At 42.1% G+C, this 23,228-nt stretch overlaps 1 pseudogene across 1 annotated transcript in view; it reads right to left on the reverse strand.

Annotated features, from left to right (window-relative positions):
* LOC143785251 (transmembrane protease serine 9-like) overlaps nt 1-23,228 on the reverse strand; it is a 64,079-nt pseudogene that overhangs the window by 13,433 nt on the left and 27,418 nt on the right. The window contains exon 8 of the transcript XR_013217960.1: nt 19,691-19,860. The product of XR_013217960.1 is annotated as a transmembrane protease serine 9-like (transcript). The remainder of the gene's footprint in view (nt 1-19,690; nt 19,861-23,228) is intronic.

Below are 23,228 nucleotides of genomic sequence, written 5' to 3' on the forward strand. Positions count from 1 at the left end.
GACAGAGACATACAAGAAAACAGGGACCAGGTAAGTCTTCAACATTGCGACCCTTTCTCTGTAGGTCAGCCTCCAGTTCTTCCATCGCTGAACCTTTGCATTTCCGGTTTCCAATTTCTCCTCCCAATTTAGCGTGGCATTATCATCCCTCCCAAATTTAACCCCTAGGATCTTAATATGGGTGGAGGCTTTGGCAAACTGCCGCAGATCAAAGCTGGGATCAGTATCTAATGTCCACAGAGCTTGACTCTTCTCAAGGTTGACCAGAGACCCGGAGGCCTCTGAGTAACTTCTGATAGACGCAGATAACATCTGCACCTCTCGAGGATTAGAGATCACCAACGTCACATCATCCGCATAGGCAACAACATTCAGAGGCAGGCAATGGGGGACCGGCACCCCCTGAAAATCGCACTCCTGCAGTGACCTCAGAAACGGGTCTAGGGCAAAAACATACAGGAGCGGACTCAGTGGGCAACCCTGTCTCACCCCTGCCTCAACTCCAAAAGTGTCACCCTGCCAACCATTAATCAGAGGAAAGCTCACCGCCTCTCTGTACAATGTCTTCAGCCAATCCACAAATTGTCCCGGAATACCGTACTTTGACAAAGTGGCCCACAGATAGTCATGATCAACCCTGTCAAAGGCTTTAGCCTGGTCCAGACTAACAATATATTTCCCACACCGCAGAGCTTTACATCTCTCAAACATCTCCCGTATCGAGATGACTGCTCCAGAGATGTTCCGCCCTTTTACTGTGCCAAACTGAGAGCCTGCCAACAGTGCTGGGGACAAAACAGACTAATCTAGAAAACAGGTCTTTGCTAGAATCTTCCTGTCCACATTCAAGAGGGCAATCGGCCTCCAGTTCTTGATGTCGCTCGGCTCTTTACCCTTAGACAGCAGAATCAACGAGGACACTCTCATGGATGGAGGCATCAGGTGATTTTCTAGACAACTTCTATACACATCCACGAGGATTGGAGCCAGGAGGTCTCTGAATTTCCTATAAAATTCTGCTGTTATGCCATCTGGACCTGGTGCCTTCTTCAGATGTAATTTATCAATAGCCTCCTTAACTTCCTCCACCGTTAACTCTGCTGTCAAAGGAGAAAAGTCCAGATCATTAGTATCAGGCACAGGAGTTGCCTCCAAGAATTGAGCCATCTTATCTTTATCCAAAACTTTCCTCTGAAACAAGTCAGCATAGTAAGATCCCACCACCTCCAGGATACCCTCCCGTGACTCCTGCAATACACCCTGGAAGTCAGTGAGACCCGTGACCATTTTTTTGACTACCCTCTCCCTGCAATTCTCAAAGGGATCAGGGGCCCCTAAGGACCCATAATCCCGTTCAAGAACCAGGGAGGTATACCTACTATACTGATACTGCCTTATCTCAGATTTCAGTCGGTCGATCTTCACTTTGTCATCCCCGCCCGCCGAATATAGTGACTCCAATTCTTTACGCAGCTTTAGGTACTGGCTGTACTTATTCCTCCCTTTATTAACTGACAGTCTCTTTAAGAGGCATCTGATATCCTCCTTGACGTCCTCCCACCAGTCGGTCATGTTGTCATAGAAGTCAACCCTATCCAGATGAAGCTGGATAAGGGAGTAGACACGACTCTGAACATAAGCATCATCCAGGAGACTGGAATTGAGCTTCCACAACCCTCTACCGATGTCCGGACGGTTAGAGGTCCCCAGACAGAAGCACAAGGCGAGGTGATCAGAGTAAGGGACGACCTTCTCACTCAGGGTGCCGACAGCCTCAGTAGGACTTACAAAAGCAAAATCTATCCTACTGCTCCTGTTCGAACATGAATACGTGAATTTTGGCTGTCGACCTCCCTGTGCGAAAACGTCAGTCAGTCCAGCCTGCATTATAATGCTATTTAGGACCTTACCATCCCTGGTCACTGTCCTGCCCGAGGAACTGTCACCTGATGTCAGTATGGCATTAAAGTCCCCTGCCATCACCACAGGAAGAGAAGTGAAGAGATAAGGCTTAACGGTATTAAATAGCTGAATCCTGTCAGTCACTGTCTGTGGCCCATAGATGTTAATAAGCCGGAGTCGCCTCCCATGAATAGTGACTTCCAGGACCAAACATCTTCCAATGACCACCTCCGTCATCCTATGCACAGTCACATCATTGGTGTTAAACAGGACAGCGACTCCGGCATAAGGCTCCACAGCCAGTGACCAGAAAGAAGGACCGGACCTCCATTCCCTCTCAGCCTCTCTCATAAGCCCCAGAGATGTCAGTCGTGTCTCCTGCAGGAAAATGACATCGGTGTCCAGATGTGTGAGATGTTCATACACCACATGTCTCGTCCTCCTTGCCTTAATACTATTGACATTACTTGATGTTAGTGTTAATGAGAACCCCGCCATCACTACACAATAGAGAAGGAGCACAGTAACTGCCATCATCATGAGTCAGGGATGTTCTGTCCACCACTGGTGTCCATGACAGACTCTACCTGAGGGTCCACAGATAAAGGCTTCCGCTTTGACGGAGGGTGGTCCTCTATGTCCCTGTCACACTCTGCATCAACTTTCCTCAACTCTGTCTCATAATCATCATCATTAGACTCAGATAAAACTCCATACTTGTTGGACACAACCATCACTCCTGCAGAATCCTGAAGTTTCCTAGTAGCTCTCTGACTGGTGTCATATTCTGCCTCAGGTTTACGGGAGGACGTGCTCTTTTTCTTCCTTTTATTATGATTAATGCTCCAGTCATCAGATTCAGACAGTGATGCTGAGGGGGGGGGACACCTGAGGCTGCTGGACCTCCATGTTCCCCTCTGCACCCTCTATACCCTGCTTCTCTGGTGTTACATGAGTGGACTCCTGTTGGGCATCTGGGTTGGTCACCACCTCTCCTGACATTAAATCCTCCCCCTCATGTGCCCCTGCCACCACATCCTCATCCTCCTGAGCCTCTGCCCCTGCCAGTACAGCCTCATCAGGGAAGACTCTGCAGATATTATGCCAGGCGTCTGGACAGTCCCTGTGAGGGTGGCCCATCTTACCGCAGAGGTTACATCTAACATCCCGGCAATCCGCAGCGACATGGCCGATTTCACCACACAGGCTGCACTTCACCACAGTACAGGCGTTAGCCAGATGACCTTTCCCACCACATTTGAAACATTTTCTGGGCTGCCCGGGGTAATAACATCTTCCCTTCTCCCTCCCAATGGAGAAGGAGTTGGGTAAGTGGGCAGTAATGTTATTGAATTGCCGCAGTTTCACCACAGCTTTCCACCCCATTGTCCAGATACCATCCTCATCTCTGACCTTGGAGAGTCCAGAGGCGAGGTCACAGTGTCTCCGGAGCCACACCTCGATGTCCTGTGGTGGAACGGCCTCATTCCAGAAGGTGATATTTACCGTGACAGTGTCCGGCCTGGAGATAGGAACCAAAATAAATTTATTCCAGCCTTCAGCGTCTCTGAACCTGGGGTAATTGGCCCAGAACCTGTCCAGGTCACACTGGAGCTTGAAACTGACCTCGTAGCCCTGCCTGTCCTGAAGGTTAGACACCGCCAGTATCTCGTTTGCCACAAACCCCATCTGGCCGCATAGCAGCTCCCTCACCACATACCTGCGCTGTGGCAGATCCTCCTTGGCACCTATGTATTTAAACCGCACCACATTAATGCGCTTAAATGTCTGGCCGGTATACCTGGCGCTGGAGGTGAAGGATGGGGCGCCGCGGCTCCAGGCATTCCTGGGGGGCACCTGCCGGGTCACACTGGGCCGACTGACAGGGAGAGGGTCTGCAGCAGGGGGGGCTGCCACACCTTGTGGACTAGATGGTAAAGGGGGATAGTCACACATATCATGCACATTATCATCAGCAGCATCATTATCATCAGACAGTGCCACGTCCATGACAGAATGTGAAACCCCTCCAACCCCCGACCCCATGGGCACAACAGCACCAGCCCCAGTCTGTGCCTCAGCCTCGGCCTCATCAGCACAAACAGTCTCACAAATAATGTCCTGCTCCTGCGTGGGGCATTCTGGGACCTGTGGTGCCTCTGCTGGAGTCTGAAGTGCATGCTCCTGTTCACACTCAGCTGCCTCAGCAGCACAAACAGTCTCACATATAATGTCCTGCTCCTGCGTGGGGCATTCTGGGACCTGTGGTGCCTCCGCTGGAGTCTGAAGTGCATGCTCCTGTTCACACTCAGCTGCCTCAGCAGCACAAACAGTCTCACATATAATGTCCTGCTCCTGCGTGGGGCATTCTGGGACCTGTGGTGCCTCTGCTGGAGTCTGCAGTGCATGCTCCTGTTCACACTCAGCTGCCTTAGCAGCACAAACAGTCTCACAAACACTGTCCTGCTCCTGCGTGGGGCATTCTGGGACCTGTGGTGCCTCTGCTGGAGTCTGAAGTGCATGCTCCTGTTCACACTCAGCTGCCTCAGCAGCACAAACAGTCTCACATATAATGTCCTGCTCCTGCGTGGGGCATTCTGGGACATGTGGTGCCTCTGCTGGAGTCTGAAGTGCATGCTCCTGTTCACACTCAGCTGTTTGCTGCTGCAGTTTTTTCCCTCCTGGAAGCAGAAGCGGGCAGCCTGTAACACTGGCCATGTCCGCTGCTGGGGGGTCCCGGTCTCTACAGCACAGTCCTGCTTATAGGAGGCGAACCGCTCGCGGTTCCTGTAGGTCTCCGCCAGGGGCCCCATGCCCTCCAGCACAGATTCAATGTCCTGCACCACACTTGCCAGCTGCACCCCCAGTGTGTTCAGTCTCAGGTCATAGGCATCATTACCGGCAGGATTAGCGACTTTTAGGTTATAGATAAAGTCTACTTCCATTTGCAGCGCTTTTTTTTGCTGCTGTAACTCACCCAGTTTTCTGACCAGTCCCGGTATCTCGTCCGCTAGCTGCAGCTCGGGTGCACGTGCCGGCTGCACAGCTTTACTCTTCACCACGGGTGCAGGGGTTTTGAACACTGTCTTGTGCGGTTCCACCACAGATGGCTTTGTGGCTCCTCGGCTGGATGCAGGCTCCGCAGCAGGTTTATCGCTGCCACCTGATTGTGACCGGGTGCGTCCTGACAGCGCCACACTGCCATGTTGCTGCAAGTTCTCCTGGATTGTCTGTCTTTCCAAAGACGTCCGTCTCTGCCTGGAAGCAGGAGAGGTGATCTGTACACCTGAGGCCGATCTCACCTGTGCTCCAGGCAGGGGCTGCTTACTGACCGGGGAGTTACAGGACTTCATACTGTGCTGTGTAACATCACTCACCAACACTTTACCTTCTGGCTTCTTTGCTGGACTTGGAGGAGATTTTCCTCCCAAAACTTTGCTTGCAGGTTTTTCTTCCTTCATAGAACTGCTGCATCTTATGCTCGCTGCATTCACCGGTCTCACAGTGGCTTTGGGATTAGTATTCCCATTCAGAGAGGTCTGGGAGCCTTGTCCCAGTGTAGGCCGAGAAGCCTGGGCCTTGCCTGGGGAGCTTCCCCGCCCAGGGTGGCCCCTCCCTGGGCTTGCTCCAGACATCAGGAGAGCTACCAACACACAACCTCACAGCTAGGAGGCAGTATTATAGTAGTTATATTCTTGTACATAGGGAGCAGTATTATAGTAGTTATATTCTTGTATATAGGGGCAGTATTATAGTAGTTATATTCTTGTACATAGGAGCAGTATTATAGTAGTTATATTCTTGAACATAGGAGCAGTATTATAGTAGTTATATTCTTGTACATAGAGGCAGTATTATAGTAGTTATATTCTTGTACATAGGGGCAGTATTACAGTAGTTATATTCTTGTACATAGAGGCAGTATTATAGTAGTTATATTCTTGTACATAGGGGCAGTATTATAGTAGTTATATTCTTGTACATAGGGGCAGTATTACAGTAGTTATATTCTTGTACATAGGGGCAGTATTATAGTAGTTATATTCTTGTACATAGGGGCAGTATTACAGTAGTTATATTCTTGTACATAGGGGCAGTATTATAGTAGTTATATTCTTGTACATAGGGGCAGTATTATAGTAGTTATATTCTTGTACATAGGAGCAGTATTATAGTAGTTATATTCTTGTACATAGGGGGCAGTATTATAGTAGTTATATTCTTGTACATAGGAGCAGTATTATAGTAGTTATATTCTTGTACATAGGGAGCAGTATTATAGTAGTTATATTCTTGTACATAGGGGCAGTATTATAGTAGTTATATTCTTGTACATAGGAGCAGTATTATAGTAGTTATATTCTTGTACATAGGGGGCAGTATTACAGTAGTTACATTCTTGTACATAGGGGCAGTATTATAGTAGTTATATTCTTGTACATAGGGGCAGTATTACAGTAGTTATATTCTTGTACATAGGGGCAGTATTATAGTAGTTATATTCTTGTACATAGGGGGCAGTATTATAGTAGTTATATTCTTGTACATAGGGGCAGTATTATAGTAGTTATATTCTTGTACATAGGAGCAGTATTATAGTAGTTATATTCTTGTACATAGGAGCAGTATTATAGTAGTTATATTCTTGTACATAGGGCAGTATTATAATAGTTATATTCTTGTACATAGGGGCAGTATTATTATAGTTATATTCTTGTACATAGGGGCAGTATTATAGTATATTCTTGTACATAGGATTAGTATTATAGTAGTTATATTCTTGTACATAGGGGCAGTATTATAGTATATTCTTGTACATAGGATTAGTATTATAGTAGTTATATTCTTGTACATAGGAGCAGTGTTATAGTTGTTATAATCTTGTATATAGGAGCAGTATTATAGTAGTTATATTCTTGTACATAGGGCAGTATTATAATAGTTATATTCTTGTACATAGGAGTAGTATTATAGTAGTTATATTCTTGTACATTGGGGCAGTATTATAGTAGTTATATTCTTGTACATAGGGGCAGTATTATAGTAGTTATATTCTTGTACATAGGGGTAGTATTATAGTAGTTATATTCTTGTACATAGGGGCAGTATTATAGTAGTTATATTCTTGTACATAGGGGCAGTATTATAGTAGTTATATTCTTGTACATAGGAGCAGTATTATAGTAGTTATATTCTTGTATATAGGGGCAGTATTATAGTAGTTATATTCTTGTACATAGGAGCAGTATTATAGTAGTTATATTCTTGTACATAGAGGCAGTATTATAGTAGTTATATTCTTGTACATAGGAGCAGTATTATAGTAGTTATATTCTTGTACATAGGAGCAGTATTATAGTAGTTATATTCTTGTACATAGGGGGCAGTATTATAGTACTTGTATTCTTGTACATAGGAGCAGCATTATAGTAGTTATATTCTTGTATATAGGGGGCATTATTATAGTAGTTATATTCTTGTACATAGGGGCAGTATTATAGTAGTTATATTCTTGTACATAGGAGCAGTATTATAGTAGTTATATTCTTGTACATAGGAGCAGTATTATAGAGTTATATTCTTGTACATAGGGAGCAGTATTATAGTAGTTATATTCTTGTATATAGGGGCAGTATTACAGTAGTTATATTCTTGTACATAGTAGACAGTATTATAGTAGTTATATTCTTGTACATAGGGGCAGTATTATAGTAGTTATATTCTTGTACATAGGAGCAGTATTATAGTAGTTATATTCCTGTACATAGGGGCAGTATTATAGTAGTTATATTCTTGTACATAGGGGCAGTATTATAGTAGTTATATTCTTGTACATAGGGGCAGTATTATAGTAGTTATATTCTTGTATATAGGGGCAGTATTATAGTAGTTATATTCTTGTACATAGGAGCAGTATTATAGTAGTTATATTCTTGTATATAGGAGTGTTATGGTTACCCCAATGACCAGGGGAATAAAAATACAAAACGGACTAGCTCTCGGGTGATGGAAACTAAGGTCGACCGTGACCTGAACCTGACCCAACACTTACAGTAGCCGGGGGATGTACCTACGATGCCCTAGACACCACGCGCCAGCCGGAGATCTAACTACCCCTATAAGAGGAATATACAGGCCTGCCTTACCTCCAGTGAGGAACCCCAAAAGATGATAGTAGGCCCCCACAGATATTGACGGTGAGTTCAGAGGAAATAACATACGTAGGATGAACAGCAGATTTAGCACAGTGAGGTCCGCTTACTAGATAGCAGAAGGACAGGAAAGTGTTACTTCACGGTCAACCTAAAAACACTATTCAAAAACACCATCCAGAAACTACTTTAAACTCCAGTGACAACTCATGCCACTGGAGTAGTAATTTTCTGTCCACAAGAGCTTCCAGCACTGAAAGGTCACATTGCAGATAGCTGGACAAAAATAGCAAAACAAGAAACAAAATTCAACTTAGCTGAACTGGGACTTGAAGCAGGTGAATGCAACAGAATGCTACTAGCACATTGTTGGCCGGCATATGACTAACAGCCAAGCAGCCTTAAATAGGAAACTCCCCTAGAGGGTGGCGACAGGTAATCAGAGATGGAAGAAGGCACATAAGAGACACTACCATAACAAACCACCGGGGGAGCCCACAAACCGAATTCACAACAGTACCCCCCCCTTAAGGAGGGGGCACCGAACCCTCACCAGAACCACCAGGGCGATCTGGATGAGCACTATGAAATGCACGAACCAAATCGGGAGCATGAACATCGGATGCTGTCACCCAAGAATTATCCTCCTGGCCATAACCTTTCCACTTAACCAGATACTGAAGTTTCCGTCTGGAAACACGGGAGTCCAAGATCTTTTCCACCACATACTCCAATTCACCCTCAACCAACACAGGAGCAGGTGGATCAGCAGAAGGAACAACCGGTACCTCATACCTCCGCAATAATGACCGATGGAAAACATTATGGATATTAAAAGATGCCGGGAGGTCCAAACGAAAGGACACAGGATTAAGAACCTCCAGAATCCTATAAGGGCCGATAAACCGAGGCTTAAACTTAGGAGACGAGACCTTCATAGGAACAAATCGAGAAGACAGCCACACCAGGTCCCCAACACAAAGACGAGGACCAACACGCCGATGACGATTAGTGAACTGTTGAGTCTTCTCCTGGGACAACTTTAGATTGTCCACAACCTGTCCCCAAATCCGATGCATCCTATCAACCACAGCATCCACTCCAGGACAATCCGAAGACTCCAATTGACCGGACGAAAACCGAGGGTGAAACCCTGAATTACAAAAAAATGGAGAAACCAAAGTAGCAGAACTGGCCCGATTGTTAAGGGCAAACTCTGCCAACGGCAAAAAGTCAAGCCAATCATCCTGATCAGCGGACACAAAACACCTCAAGTAAGTCTCCAAGGTCTGATTAGTACGCTCAGTCTGGCCATTAGTCTGAGGATGGAATGCAGACGAAAAAGACAAATCGATACCCATCCTGGCACAGAACGTCCGCCAAAATCTAGACACAAACTGAGTACCCCTGTCAGACACTATATTCTCAGGAATACCATGCAAACGCACCACATTCTGAAAAAACAGAGGAACCAACTCAGAGGAGGAGGGCAATTTGGGTAACGGTACCAAATGAACCATCTTAGAAAAACGGTCACAAATCACCCAGATGACAGACATCCTACGAGAAACCGGAAGGTCAGAAATAAAGTCCATAGAGATGTGCGTCCAAGGCCTCTTAGGAATAGGCAAGGGCAACAACAACCCACTGGCCCTAGAACAGCAGGGCTTGGCCCGAGCACAAACATCACAAGACTGCACAAACATGCGCACATCTCGAGACAAAGAAGGCCACCAGAAGGACCTAGACACCAAATCCCTGGTGCCAAAAATTCCAGGATGACCTGTCAACGCGGAAGAATGAACCTCCGAGATAACTCTACTGGTCCAATCATCAGGGACAAACAGTCTACCAGGCGGACAGCGATCAGGCCTATCCACCTGAAACTCCTGCAAAGAACGCCGCAGGTCTGGGGAGACAGCTGACAATATCACCCCATCCTTCAGGATGCCGGTAGGTTCGGAATCACCAGGCGAGTCAGGCTCAAAACTCCTAGAGAGGGCATCCGCCTTCACATTCTTGGACCCAGGCAGATATGACACCACAAAGTTAAATCGGGAGAAAAACAACGACCAGCGCGCCTGTCTAGGATTCAGACGCCTGGCCGACTCAAGATAAATTAGATTCTTGTGGTCAGTGAGGACCACCACCTGGTGTCTAGCACCCTCAAGCCAATGACGCCACTCCTCAAACGCCCACTTCATGGCCAGAAGTTCCCGATTTCCCACATCATAATTTCGCTCAGCGGGCGAAAACTTTCGGGAGAAAAACGCACATGGTCTCATTACTGAGCAGTCAGGATCTTTCTGCGACAAAACTGCACCTGCTCCGATCTCCGAAGCATCCACCTCAACCTGGAACGGAAGTAACACATCAGGTTGGCGCAACACAGGAGCGGAAGAAAAGCGGCGCTTAAGCTCTTGAAAGGCCTCCACAGCCGCAGAGGACCAATTAGCAACATCAGCACCCTTTTTGGTCAAATCAGTCAAAGGTTTAGCAATGGCAGAAAAACCCGCTATAAATCGGCGATAGAAATTAGCAAAACCCAAGAACTTCTGCAGACTCTTCAAAGAAGTAGGTTGCATCCAATCACAAATAGCCTGGACCTTGACAGGGTCCATCTCCATAGATGAAGGGGAAAAAATATATCCCAAAAAGGAAATTCTCTGAACTCCAAAACTACACTTTGAGCCCTTTACAAAAAGAGAATTAGCTCGCAAAACCTGAAAAACTCTCCTGATCTGTTGAACGTGAGATTCCCAGTCCTCCGAAAAAACAAGAATATCATCCAAATACACAATCATAAACTTATCCAGATATTCACGGAAAATATCGTGCATAAAGGACTGAAAAACGGAAGGGGCATTTGCGAGACCGAAAGGCATTACCAAATACTCAAAATGGCCTTCAGGCGTATTAAATGCGGTCTTCCACTCATCCCCCTGCTTAATCCGCACCAAATTATACGCACCACGTAGATCGATCTTAGTGAACCACTTAGCCCCCTTTATACGAGCAAACAGATCAGTCAGTAAAGGTAACGGGTACTGGTATTTAACTGTAATCTTATTCAAAAGTCGATAGTCGATACAAGGTCTCAATGAACCATCCTTTTTACCTACAAAGAAAAATCCTGCCCCTAGTGGAGACAACGAGGGGCGAATATGACCCTTTTCCAAGGATTCTCTGATATACTCCCGCATAGCAGTATGTTCGGGCACGGACAAATTAAACAAGCGACCCTTAGGAAACTTACTACCGGGGATCAATTCAATAGCGCAGTCACACTCTCTGTGGGGAGGGAGAGAATCAACTTTAGGCTCTTGAAAGACATCATAAAAATCTGACAGAAATGCTGGGATCTCAGAGGGAGTAGATGAAGAAATAGGAACCAAAGGTGCATCCCCATGAATACCCCGACATCCCCAGCTCAACACAGACATAGATTTCCAGTCCAAGACGGGATTATGAATCTGTAACCATGGTAATCCAAGCACTAAGACATCATGTAGGTTATATAATACAAGGAAACGAATAATCTCCTGATGGTCTGGGGTAAGACGCATAGTCACTTGTGTCCAATATTGTGGTTTATTGCTAGCCAAAGGTGTAGAATCAATACCCTTCAGGGGAATAGAAACTTCCAACGGCTCCAAATCAAACCCACAACACTTGGCAAAGGACCAATCCATGAGACTCAGAGCGGCGCCAGAATCCACATAAGCATTCACAGTAACAGATGATAAAGTACAAATCAATGTCACGGACAAAAGAAATTTTGACTGCAAGGTACCTGTAGAAAAAGATTTATCAACCTTTTTATCAACCTTATTTATACGTTTAGAGCATGCTGATATAACATGAGCTGGATCACCACAGTAGAAGCACAATCCATTTTTGCGCCTGTAATTTTGACGTTCGCCTCTAGACAAAACACGATCGCATTGCATATGCTCTAATGCCTTTTCAGAGGTCACCGCCAAATGGTGCACAGGTCTTTGCTCAGAAGACACCGCCATATGGTGCACAGGTTTTTGCTCAGAAGATACCGCCATATGGTGCACAGATTTTTCCTCAGAAGACCCCGCCATATGGTGCACAGATTTGCGCTCCCGCAAACGCCGATCAATCTGGATAGCCAATTTCATGGCATCATTCAGACCTGTAGGCACAGGGAACCCCACCATGACATCCTTCACGGCATCAGAGAGACCTTCTCTGAAATTAGCTGCTAAAGCGCACTCATTCCATTTAGTAAGCACCGACCATTTACGGAATTTCTGGCAGTATATCTCAGCTTCATCTTGCCCTTGGGAAAGAGCTATCAAGGCTTTCTCAGCCAAAATCTCCAAATTAGGCTCTTCATAAAGCAACCCCAAAGCCTGAAAAAACGCATCTACATTTAACAACGCAGGATCCCCTGGCGATAATGCAAATGCCCAACTTTGTGGGTCGCCGCGCAGTAGAGAGATAACAATTTTAACTTGTTGAGTCTGATCACCAGCAGAGTGAGATCTCAGAGACAAAAACAATTTGCAATTTTCTCTGAAACTCAAAAACCGGGATCTGTCTCCGGTAAAGTATTCAGGCAGAGGAATCTTAGGTTCAGACATTGGAGCACGTATAACAAAATCTTGTAGGTTCTGTACTTTTGTCGCAAGGTTATTCAAACCTGCAACTAAACTCTGTGGATCCATGTTTCAAATGGGTGTAACCCAAGCATTCAGAGGTTAAGAGGAGAGGAGAAAAAAAAAGGCTGAAGACTGCAATTTAAGCAAGGAATACAAATGAGCAAACTAAGGTGCACTTTCAAACACAGAAAAAAAAAAACCTTTTCTCCTCCTTCCTGCTTTAGTGCATATTTTAACACATAGATTTTTTACAGGCCGGCCAAACTGTTATGGTTACCCCAATGACCAGGGGAATAAAAATACAAAACGGACTAGCTCTCGGGTGATGGAAACTAAGGTCGACCGTGACCTGAACCTGACCCAACACTTACAGTAGCCGGGGGATGTACCTACGATGCCCTAGACACCACGCGCCAGCCGGAGATCTAACTACCCCTATAAGAGGAATATACAGGCCTGCCTTACCTCCAGTGAGGAACCCCAAAAGATGATAGTAGGCCCCCACAGATATTGACGGTGAGTTCAGAGGAAATGACATACGTAGGATGAACAGCAGATTTAGCACAGTGAGGTCCGCTTACTAAATAGCAGAAGGACAGGAAAGAGTTACTTCACGGTCGACCTAAAAATCACTATTCAAAAACACCATCCAGAAACTACTTTAAACTCCAGTGACAACTCATGCCACTGGAGTAGTAATTTTCTGTCCACAAGAGCTTCCAGCACTGAAAGGTCACATTGCAGATAGCTGGACAAAAATAGCAAAACAAGAAACAAAATTCAACTTAGCTGAACTGGGACTTGAAGCAGGTGAATGCAACAGAATGCTACTAGCACATTGTTGGCCGGCATATGACTAACAGCCAAGCAGCCTTAAATAGGAAACTCCCCTAGAGGGTGGCGACAGGTAATCAGAGATGGAGGAAGGCACATAAGAGGCACTACCATAACAGACCACCGGGGGAGCCCACAAACCGAATTCACAACATAGGAGCAGTATTATAGTAGTTATATTCTTGTACATAGGGGCAGTATTATAGTAGTTATATTCTTGTACATAGGGGCAGTATTATAGTAGTTATATTCTTGTACATAGGAGCAGTATTATAGTAGTTATATTCTTGTACATAGGAGCAGTATTATAGTAGTTATATTCTTGTACATAGGAGCAGTATTATAGTAGTTATATTCTTGTACATAGGGGCAGTATTATAGTAGTTATATTCTTCTACATAGGGGCAGTATTATAGTAGTTATATTCTTCTACATAGGGGCAGTATTATAGTAGTTATATTCCTGTACATAGGGGCAGTATTATAGTAGTTATATTCTTGTACATAGGGAGCAGTATTATAGTAGTTATATTCTTGTACATAGGGGCAGTATTATAGTAGTTATATTCTTGTACATAGGGGCAGTATTATAGTAGTTATATTCTTGTACATAGGGGCAGTATTATAGTAGTTATATTCTTCTACATAGGGGCAGTATTATAGTAGTTATATTCTTCTACATATGGGCAGTATTATAGTAGTTATATTCCTGTACATAGGGGCAGTATTATAGTAGATATATTCTTGTACATAGGGACAGTATTATAGTAGTTATATTCTTGTACATAGGGGCAGTATTATAGTAGTTATATTCTTGTACATAGGGGCAGTATTATAGTAGTTATAGTCTTGTACATAGGGGCAGTATTATAGTAGTTATATTCTTGTACATAGGAGCAGTATTATAGTAGTTATATTCTTGTACATAGGAGCAGTATTATAGTAGTTATATTCTTGTACATAGGGGGCAGTATTACAGTAGTTATATTCTTGTACATAGGAGACAGTATTATAGTAGTTATATTCTTGTACATAGGGGCAGTATTATAGTAGTTATATTCTTGTACATAGGAGCAGTATTATAGTAGTTATATTCTTGTACATAGGAGCAGTATTATAGTAGTTATATTCTTGTACATAGGGGGCAGTATTACAGTAGTTATATTCTTGTACATAGGAGCAGTATTATAGTAGTTATATTCTTGTACATAGGAGCAGTATTATAGTAGTTATATTCTTCTACATAGGGGCAGTATTATAGTAGTTATATTCTTGTACATAGGAGCAGTATTATAGTACTTATATTCTTGTACATAGGGGGCAGTATTACAGTAGTTATATTCTTGTACATAGGAGACAGTATTATAGTAGTTATATTCTTGTACATAGGGGCAGTATTATAGTAGTTACATTCTTGTACATAGGGAGCAGTATTATAGTAGTTATGTTGTTGTATATAGGAGCAGTATTATAGTAGTTATATTCTTGTATATAGGAGCAGTATTATAGTAGTTATATTCTTGTATATAGGAGCAGTATTATAGTAGTTATATTCTTGTACATAGGGGCAGTATTATAGTAGTTATAGTCTTGTATATAGGAGCAGTATTATAGTAGTTATATTCTTGTACATAGGGGGCAGTATTACAGTAGTTATATTCTTGTACATAGGAGACAGTATTATAGTAGTTATATTCTTGTACATAGGGGCAGTATTATAGTAGTTATATTCTTGTACATAGGAGCAGTATGATAGTAGTTATATTCTTGTACATAGGGGGTAGTATTTTAGTAGTCATATTCTTGTACATAGGGCAGTATTATAGTAGTTATATTCTTGTACATAGGGGCAGTATTATAGTAGTTATATTCTTGTACATAGGGCAGTATTATAATAGTTATATTCTTGTACATAGGGGCAGTATTATTATAGTTATATTCTGGTACATAGGGGCAGTATTATAGTATATTCTTGTACATAGGAGACAGTATTATAGTAGTTATATTCTTGTACATAGGGGCAGTATTATAGTAGTTATATTCTTGTACATAGGGGCAGTATTATAGTAGTTATATTCTTGTACATAGGAGCAGTATTATAGTAGTTATACTCTTGTACATAGGAGCAGTATTATAGTAGTTATATTCTTGTACATAGGAGCAGTATTATAGTAGTTATATTCTTGTACATAGGGCAGTATTATAATAGTTATATTCTTGTACATAGGAGTAGTATTATAGTAGTTATATTCTTGTACATAGGGGCAGTATTATAGTAGTTATATTCTTGTACATAGGGGCAGTATTATAGTAGTTATATTCTTGTACATAGGAGCAGTATTATAGTAGTTATACTCTTGTACATAGGAGCAGTATTATAGTAGTTATATTCTTGTGCATAGGAGCAGTATTATAGTAGTTATATTCTTGTACATAGGGGGCAGTATTACAGTAGTTATATTCTTGTACATAGGAGACAGTATTATAGTAGTTATATTCTTGTACATAGGGGCAGTATTATAGTAGTTATATTCTTGTACATAGGAGCAGTATTATAGTAGTTATATTCTTGTACATAGGAGCAGTATTATAGTAGTTATATTCTTGTACATAGGGGGCAGTATTACAGTAGTTATATTCTTGTACATAGGAGACAGTATTATAGTAGTTATATTCTTGTACATAGGGGCAGTATTATAGTAGTTATATTCTTGTACATAGGGGCAGTATTATAGTAGTTATATTCTTGTACATAGGGGTAGTATTATAGTAGTTATATTCTTGTACATAGGGGCAGTATTATAGTAGTTATATTCTTGTACATAGGGGTAGTATTATAGTAGTTATATTCTTGTACATAGGGGCAGTATTATAGTAGTTATATTCTTGTACATAGGGGCAGTATTATAGTAGTTATATTCTTGTACATAGGAGCAGTATTATAGTAGTTATACTCTTGTACATAGGAGCAGTATTATAGTAGTTATATTCTTGTGCATAGGAGCAGTATTATAGTAGTTATATTCTTGTACATAGGGGGCAGTATTACAGTAGTTATATTCTTGTACATAGGAGACAGTATTATAGTAGTTATATTCTTGTACATAGGGGCAGTATTATAGTAGTTATATTCTTGTACATAGGAGCAGTATTATAGTAGTTATATTCTTGTACATAGGAGCAGTATTATAGTAGTTATATTCTTGTACATAGGGGGCAGTATTACAGTAGTTATATTCTTGTACATAGGAGACAGTATTATAGTAGTTATATTCTTGTACATAGGGGCAGTATTATAGTAGTTATATTCTTGTACATAGGGGCAGTATTATAGTAGTTATATTCTTGTACATAGGGGCAGTATTACAGTAGTTATATTCTTGTACATAGGGACAGTATTACAGTAGTTATATTCTTGTACATAGGGGCAGTATTATAGTAGTTATATTCTTGTACATAGGGGGCAGTATTATAGTAGTTATATTCTTGTACATAGGGGCAGTATTATAGTAGTTATATTCTTGTACATAGGAGACAGTATTATAGTAGTTATATTCTTGTACATAGGGGGCAGTATTACAGTAGTTATATTCTTGTACATAGGAGACAGTATTATAGTAGTTATATTCTTGTACATAGGGGCAGTATTATAGTAGTTATATTCTTGTACATAGGAGCAGTATTATAGTAGTTATATTCTTGTACATAGGAGCAGTATTATAGTAGTTATATTCTTGTACATAGGGGGCAGTATTACAGTAGTTATATTCTTGTACATAGGAGACAGTATTATAGTAGTTATATTCTTGTACATAGGAGCAGTATTATAGTAGTTATAGTCTTGTACATAGGAGCAGTATTATAGTAGTTATATTCTTGTACATAGGAGCAGTATTATAGTAGTTATATTCTTGTACATAGGGGGCAGTATTACAGTAGTTATATTCTTGTACATAGGAGACAGTATTATAGTAGTTATATTCTTGTACATAGGGGCAGTATTATAGTAGTTACATTCTTGTACATAGGGAGCAGTATTATAGTAGCTATATTCTTGTATATAGGAGCAGTATTATAGTAGTTATATTCTTGTATATAGGAGCAGTATTATAGTAGTTATATTCTTGTATATAGGAGCAGTATTATAGTAGTTATATTCTTGTACATAGGGGCAGTATTATAGTAGTTATAGTCTTGTATATAGGAGCAGTATTATAGTAGTTATATTCTTGTACATAGGGGGCAGTATTACACTAGTTATATTCTTGTACATAGGAGACAGTATTATAGTAGTTATATTCTTGTACATAGGGGCAGTATTATAGTAGTTATATTCTTGTACATAGGAGCAGTATTATAGTAGTTATATTCTTGTACATAGGAGCAGTATTATAGTAGTTATATTCTTGTACATAGGAGCAGTGTTATAGTAGTTATATTCTTGTACATAGGGGCAGTATTATAGTAGTTATATTCTTGTACATAGGGGCAGTATTATAGTAGTTATATTCTTGTACATAGGAGCAGTATTATAGTAGTTATATTCTTGTACATAGGAGCAGTGTTATAGTAGTTATATTCTTGTACATAGGGGCAGTATTATAGTAGTTATATTCCTGTACATAGGAGCAGTATTATAGTAGTTATATTCTTGTACATAGGGGCAGTATTATAGTATATTCTTGTACATAGGATTAGTATTATAGTAGTTATATTCTTGTACATAGGGGCAGTATTATAGTATATTCTTGTACATAGGATTAGTATTATAGTAGTTATATTCTTGTACATAGGAGCAGTGTTATAGTTGTTATAATCTTGTATATAGGAGCAGTATTATAGTAGTTATATTCTTGTACATAGGGCAGTATTATAATAGTTATATTCTTGTACATAGGAGTAGTATTATAGTAGTTATATTCTTGTACATTGGGGCAGTATTATAGTAGTTATATTCTTGTACATAGGGGCAGTATTATAGTAGTTATATTCTTGTACATAGGGGCAGTATTATAGTAGTTATAGTCTTGTACATAGGGGCAGTATTATAGTAGTTATATTCTTGTACATAGGAGCAGTATTATAGTAGTTATATTCTTGTACATAGGAGCAGTATTATAGTAGTTATATTCTTGTACATAGGGGGCAGTATTACAGTAGTTATATTCTTGTACATAGGAGACAGTATTATAGTAGTTATATTCTTGTACATAGGGGCAGTATTATAGTAGTTATATTCTTGTACATAGGAGCAGTATTATAGTAGTTATATTCTTGTACATAGGAGCAGTATTATAGTAGTTATATTCTTCTACATAGGGGCAGTATTATAGTAGTTATATTCTTCTACATAGGGGCAGTATTATAGTAGTTATATTCTTCTACATAGGGGCAGTATTATAGTAGTTATATTCCTGTACATAGGGGCAGTATTATAGTAGTTATATTCTTGTACATAGGGAGCAGTATTATAGTAGTTATATTCTTGTACATAGGGGCAGTATTATAGTAGTTATATTCTTGTACATAGGGGCAGTATTATAGTAGTTATATTCTTGTACATAGGGGCAGTATTATAGTAGTTATATTCTTCTACATAGGGGCAGTATTATAGTAGTTATATTCTTCTACATATGGGCAGTATTATAGTAGTTATATTCCTGTACATAGGGGCAGTATTATAGTAGTTATATTCTTGTACATAGGAGCAGTATTATAGTAGTTATATTCTTGTACATAGGAGCAGTATTATAGTAGTTATATTCTTCTACATATGGGCAGTATTATAGTAGTTATATTCCTGTACATAGGGGCAGTATTATAGTAGATATATTCTTGTACATAGGGACAGTATTATAGTAGTTATGTTCTTGTACATAGGGGCAGTATTATAGTAGTTATATTCTTGTACATAGGGGCAGTATTATAGTAGCTATATTCTTGTACATAGGAGCAGTATTATAGTAGTTATATTCTTGTACATAGGAGCAGTATTATAGTAGTTATATTCTTGTACATAGGAGCAGTATTATAGTAGTTATATTCTTGTACATAGGGGCAGTATTATAGTAGTTATATTCTTGTACATAGGGGCAGTATTATAGTAGTTATATTTACTTAGATTTTACTGTGACTATCTATTATGATGATTCATCCCATGGTGCCTTCTCACCTGACAAGAGTCTTTCCCTCCTTCCGTGTATCCAGCACATATCATGGCGTTGTCCACAATGGTGTAAGAGCTGCTCACGCCTGAATCTATGTGATATATTCGGTCGCACGTCTCGTGATCTATCAGCGGCACCTTCACATTCTGCAGAGTTTCCGGAGAAGGTAAACTCACTAATAAAATGATCAGAGAAGAGTCAGTAAGCACAGGATGATGGACCAGCCTCTATCACAGCTGTGAATGTCGGAGATCTGGGGAGTCGGTGGCCTCAGACGATTTACGATGAATTTGTGGCTTATTGATAAGACCCCATATTGTGCTATATAATCTGTACCAGCAGCGTTTCTCCAGCACATGATATTAACTCATTTCTTAGTATTCAGATTCATGACATGAAAGTTTGTTTTGCTGGAATTGGATCGAATATTTTTGGATCGATTATCCAGAGCTGAGAAGTGCAATTTGCCGTAAACGTGGAACTTTGACCCCTGCGTCTATCAGAAGGACTTCTCCTCTTTTATTACAGATTTGTGATAAGTCTCACACTTTTACTAAGTGGCAGAGGGGTCTCTACAAGCAACAGCTACTTTGCCCACCTACATAATGGACTTTAAGAGTCAGAAACCATGTAGGAAACAATCAATAGAGATAGAATACTGTGCAAAAGTTTTAGGCAGGTGTGGAGAAACTGCTAAAAAATAAGAAGTTTACACAAATTGAAGAGTTAACAGTTTATTTTTATCAATTCACAAAACACAAAATTGAAGAGAAAAGATATACAAATCGCCCATTGCGTCCATCATCAGTGTCTGGTGTTCGCCCACTGCCTGTGATGGTGGGATATGGTGTGTGGGGTATCATTCTGTCTATGTTCATATTTTTACTGATTTTTGGAGTGTTGTCTTGTTGCTCTGTATCATTCTGTGTATCCCCTCTAATGTGACGACAGCATTTAATGTGAATTATCCAGACATCTGTTTTCAGTAGGAGAAGAACCACAGACTGTCATCATGTGAGTTTAAAATATTTTTGAATGGCTGCTGCTTCCATCTTATATCGGCTCCTACAGGGTATTGTCTGCTATCTTTACAACACAGGGACGCAGGATCATGAAACAATCAACGTCTGATAATATGTTGGTTGATCATTGTGGGGTTTCCTGTGGCTTGTTGACCTGCAGAGCAGAGGAGTAACTATGTATATTGATTAAATACTCAAACAATGAGAGATGAGCCCATGCCACCACCCCCTGACCTGTGGAGGACCACCTAAAACACAAATGTGGGCATAAAGAGGACAGTTCTATCCTCCTGAGCAGAAAGACAAGTAAGATTGATCCTTTTGTGGGATGCTGATGCTGAGGCCAGCACCTCAGAGAGGCTTGGAGAAACTCTGATTACCCTGGAAACTTCTGCTGGAGGAGCCATATACGGAGAAGTATCTGGAGTAGTGTTGAGCATTCCGATACCGCAAGTATCAGGTATCGGCCGATATTTGCTGTATCGGAATTCCGATACCGAGATCCGATACTTTTGTGGTATCGGGAATCGGAATCGGAAGTTCCCAGTGTATGGTTCCCAGGGTCTGAAGGAGAGGAAACTCTCCTTCAGGCCCTGGGATCCATATCCATGTAAAAAATAAACAACTAAAATAAAAAAATAGGGATATACTCACCCTCTGACGCGCCCTGGTAGTAACCGGCAGCCTTCTTTGCTTAAAATGCGCGCGTTTACTGCCTTCCGTGACGTCACGGCTTCTGATTGGTCGCGTGCCGCCCATGTGACCGCGACGCGACCAATCACAACAAGCCGTGACATAATTTTCAGGTCCTGAATGCCGAATTCTAGAATTAGGCATTCAGGACCTGAAAATTACGCCACGGCTTGTTGTGATTGGTCGCGTCGCGGCCACATGGGCAGCACGCGACCAATCAGAAGCCGTGACGTCATGGAAGGCAGTAAATGCGCACATTTTAAGCAAAGAAGGCTGCCGGTTCCCTCGATAAGGTGCAGGCTGCGTCGGAGAGGTGAGTATATCAATATTTTTTATTTTAATTCTTTATTTTACACATTAATATGGATCCCAGGGCCTGAAGGAGAGTTTCCTCTCCTTCAGACCCTGGGAACCATCAGGGATACCGTCCGATACTTGAGTCACATTGACTTGTATTGGTATCGGGTATCGGTATCGGATTAGATCCGATACTTTGCCGGTATCGGCCGATACTTTCCGATACCGATACTTTCAAGTATCGGACGGTATCGCTCAACACTAATCTGGAGTGATATCGATCTCTAAGCGGAGGATTGTGACTCTCATCTCCCAGGCATTTATCCCATTACTTGACTGTATCCGTGTTCCTGGACTATTTTATCCTCTGTGTGGTGGATTGTTTCATGGACCTTTCGGATTGCATGTAATAAAGGTCTTGAGACTGTTCACTCATCTCTTGCTCTGTTGATTCTGCAGCGCCCCCACCCGCTGCAGGGCCGAAGGGGGGACCCGGTACCGGGCCTCTGAGTCTCTGTTCTGGGGTTGTCACGGTGGCTAGACCCGGCCCGTGGCCCTGCCTGCGCGGGGGCGTTCAGTGAATGAGTGGGGAATGGTGATGTAGTTGTGAAGTGCCGGTCGCAGTAAATAACGAGGACACCAGGTTGCAGTCTCTTTACCTCTTTACTGAAGATTTCTGAGTCCTCAGTCCGGAATACGGTCTACCAGGCTGCGCAAGTCCGGCCGGTCCAATGGCACCTCCAGAGTTCCCTTTGCAGGTGGAAATCTGTGCCTTCCTGCTAGCGCTATGTGTTGTGGTCCTCCCCTGCTGTGCTTATGGGATAGTCCCCACAACTGTTGTGTCTGTTTCTCTTGTTCCCTCACAACTCGATTAGATGATGTTCTGCTAATCCTCCGTCCCTCCCTGATGTTACGGTTGAGACGCACCCGTATGACGGGTAGGCTCGGAGCTCTTCCGGGACCCTAGAGTCGCCCCTCTCCACAGGTTGCCCCCTATGTCTTCTTAGGTGATTTGGGTGAGACAGCCCACCTGTGACTGACTGTCCTGCCGTTGGTTTGAAGTATTGCTTGGAGCTAGATATATAAATACTTCCTCGGCGTTCCGGCCGCCGGCTGTGCGCCTCAGTAGGATGTTGCCTCGGTCTTACAGCACGACTCCTACTGGTATTCTCCTTCCTGCTTTGATCTCGTTTCTCACTCAGCACAATATATCTCGCTTCTGATCCTTTCTTAGGGCACCGCCGCTATCCTGAGCAGGCACGGTCCCGTTACATTCTTTCTCGTTGCCAGGCCTCTGTCAGGATCCCACCCCTGACAGGGACCCTACCGAATCTTCCCCCACAACACCCTCTGCCACAAGGTGTTGCCTGGTTCCAACCCAGTCAGCTTTCTTTCTAACTTCCTGCCTGACCCCCAGTTTTACCCAGTGGCCTAATGAATAGAACCCTTAGCTCCCCCTGGAGACCCGCCTGTGAAATGTATTGGTGTATGTGATACCTGGTCAGATGAACTCCTTCAGTGCCATCAGACG

The sequence above is a fragment of the Ranitomeya variabilis genome, chromosome 7 (assembly GCF_051348905.1).
Source record: "Ranitomeya variabilis isolate aRanVar5 chromosome 7, aRanVar5.hap1, whole genome shotgun sequence".
NCBI classification, from domain to species: Eukaryota; Metazoa; Chordata; class Amphibia; order Anura; family Dendrobatidae; genus Ranitomeya; species Ranitomeya variabilis.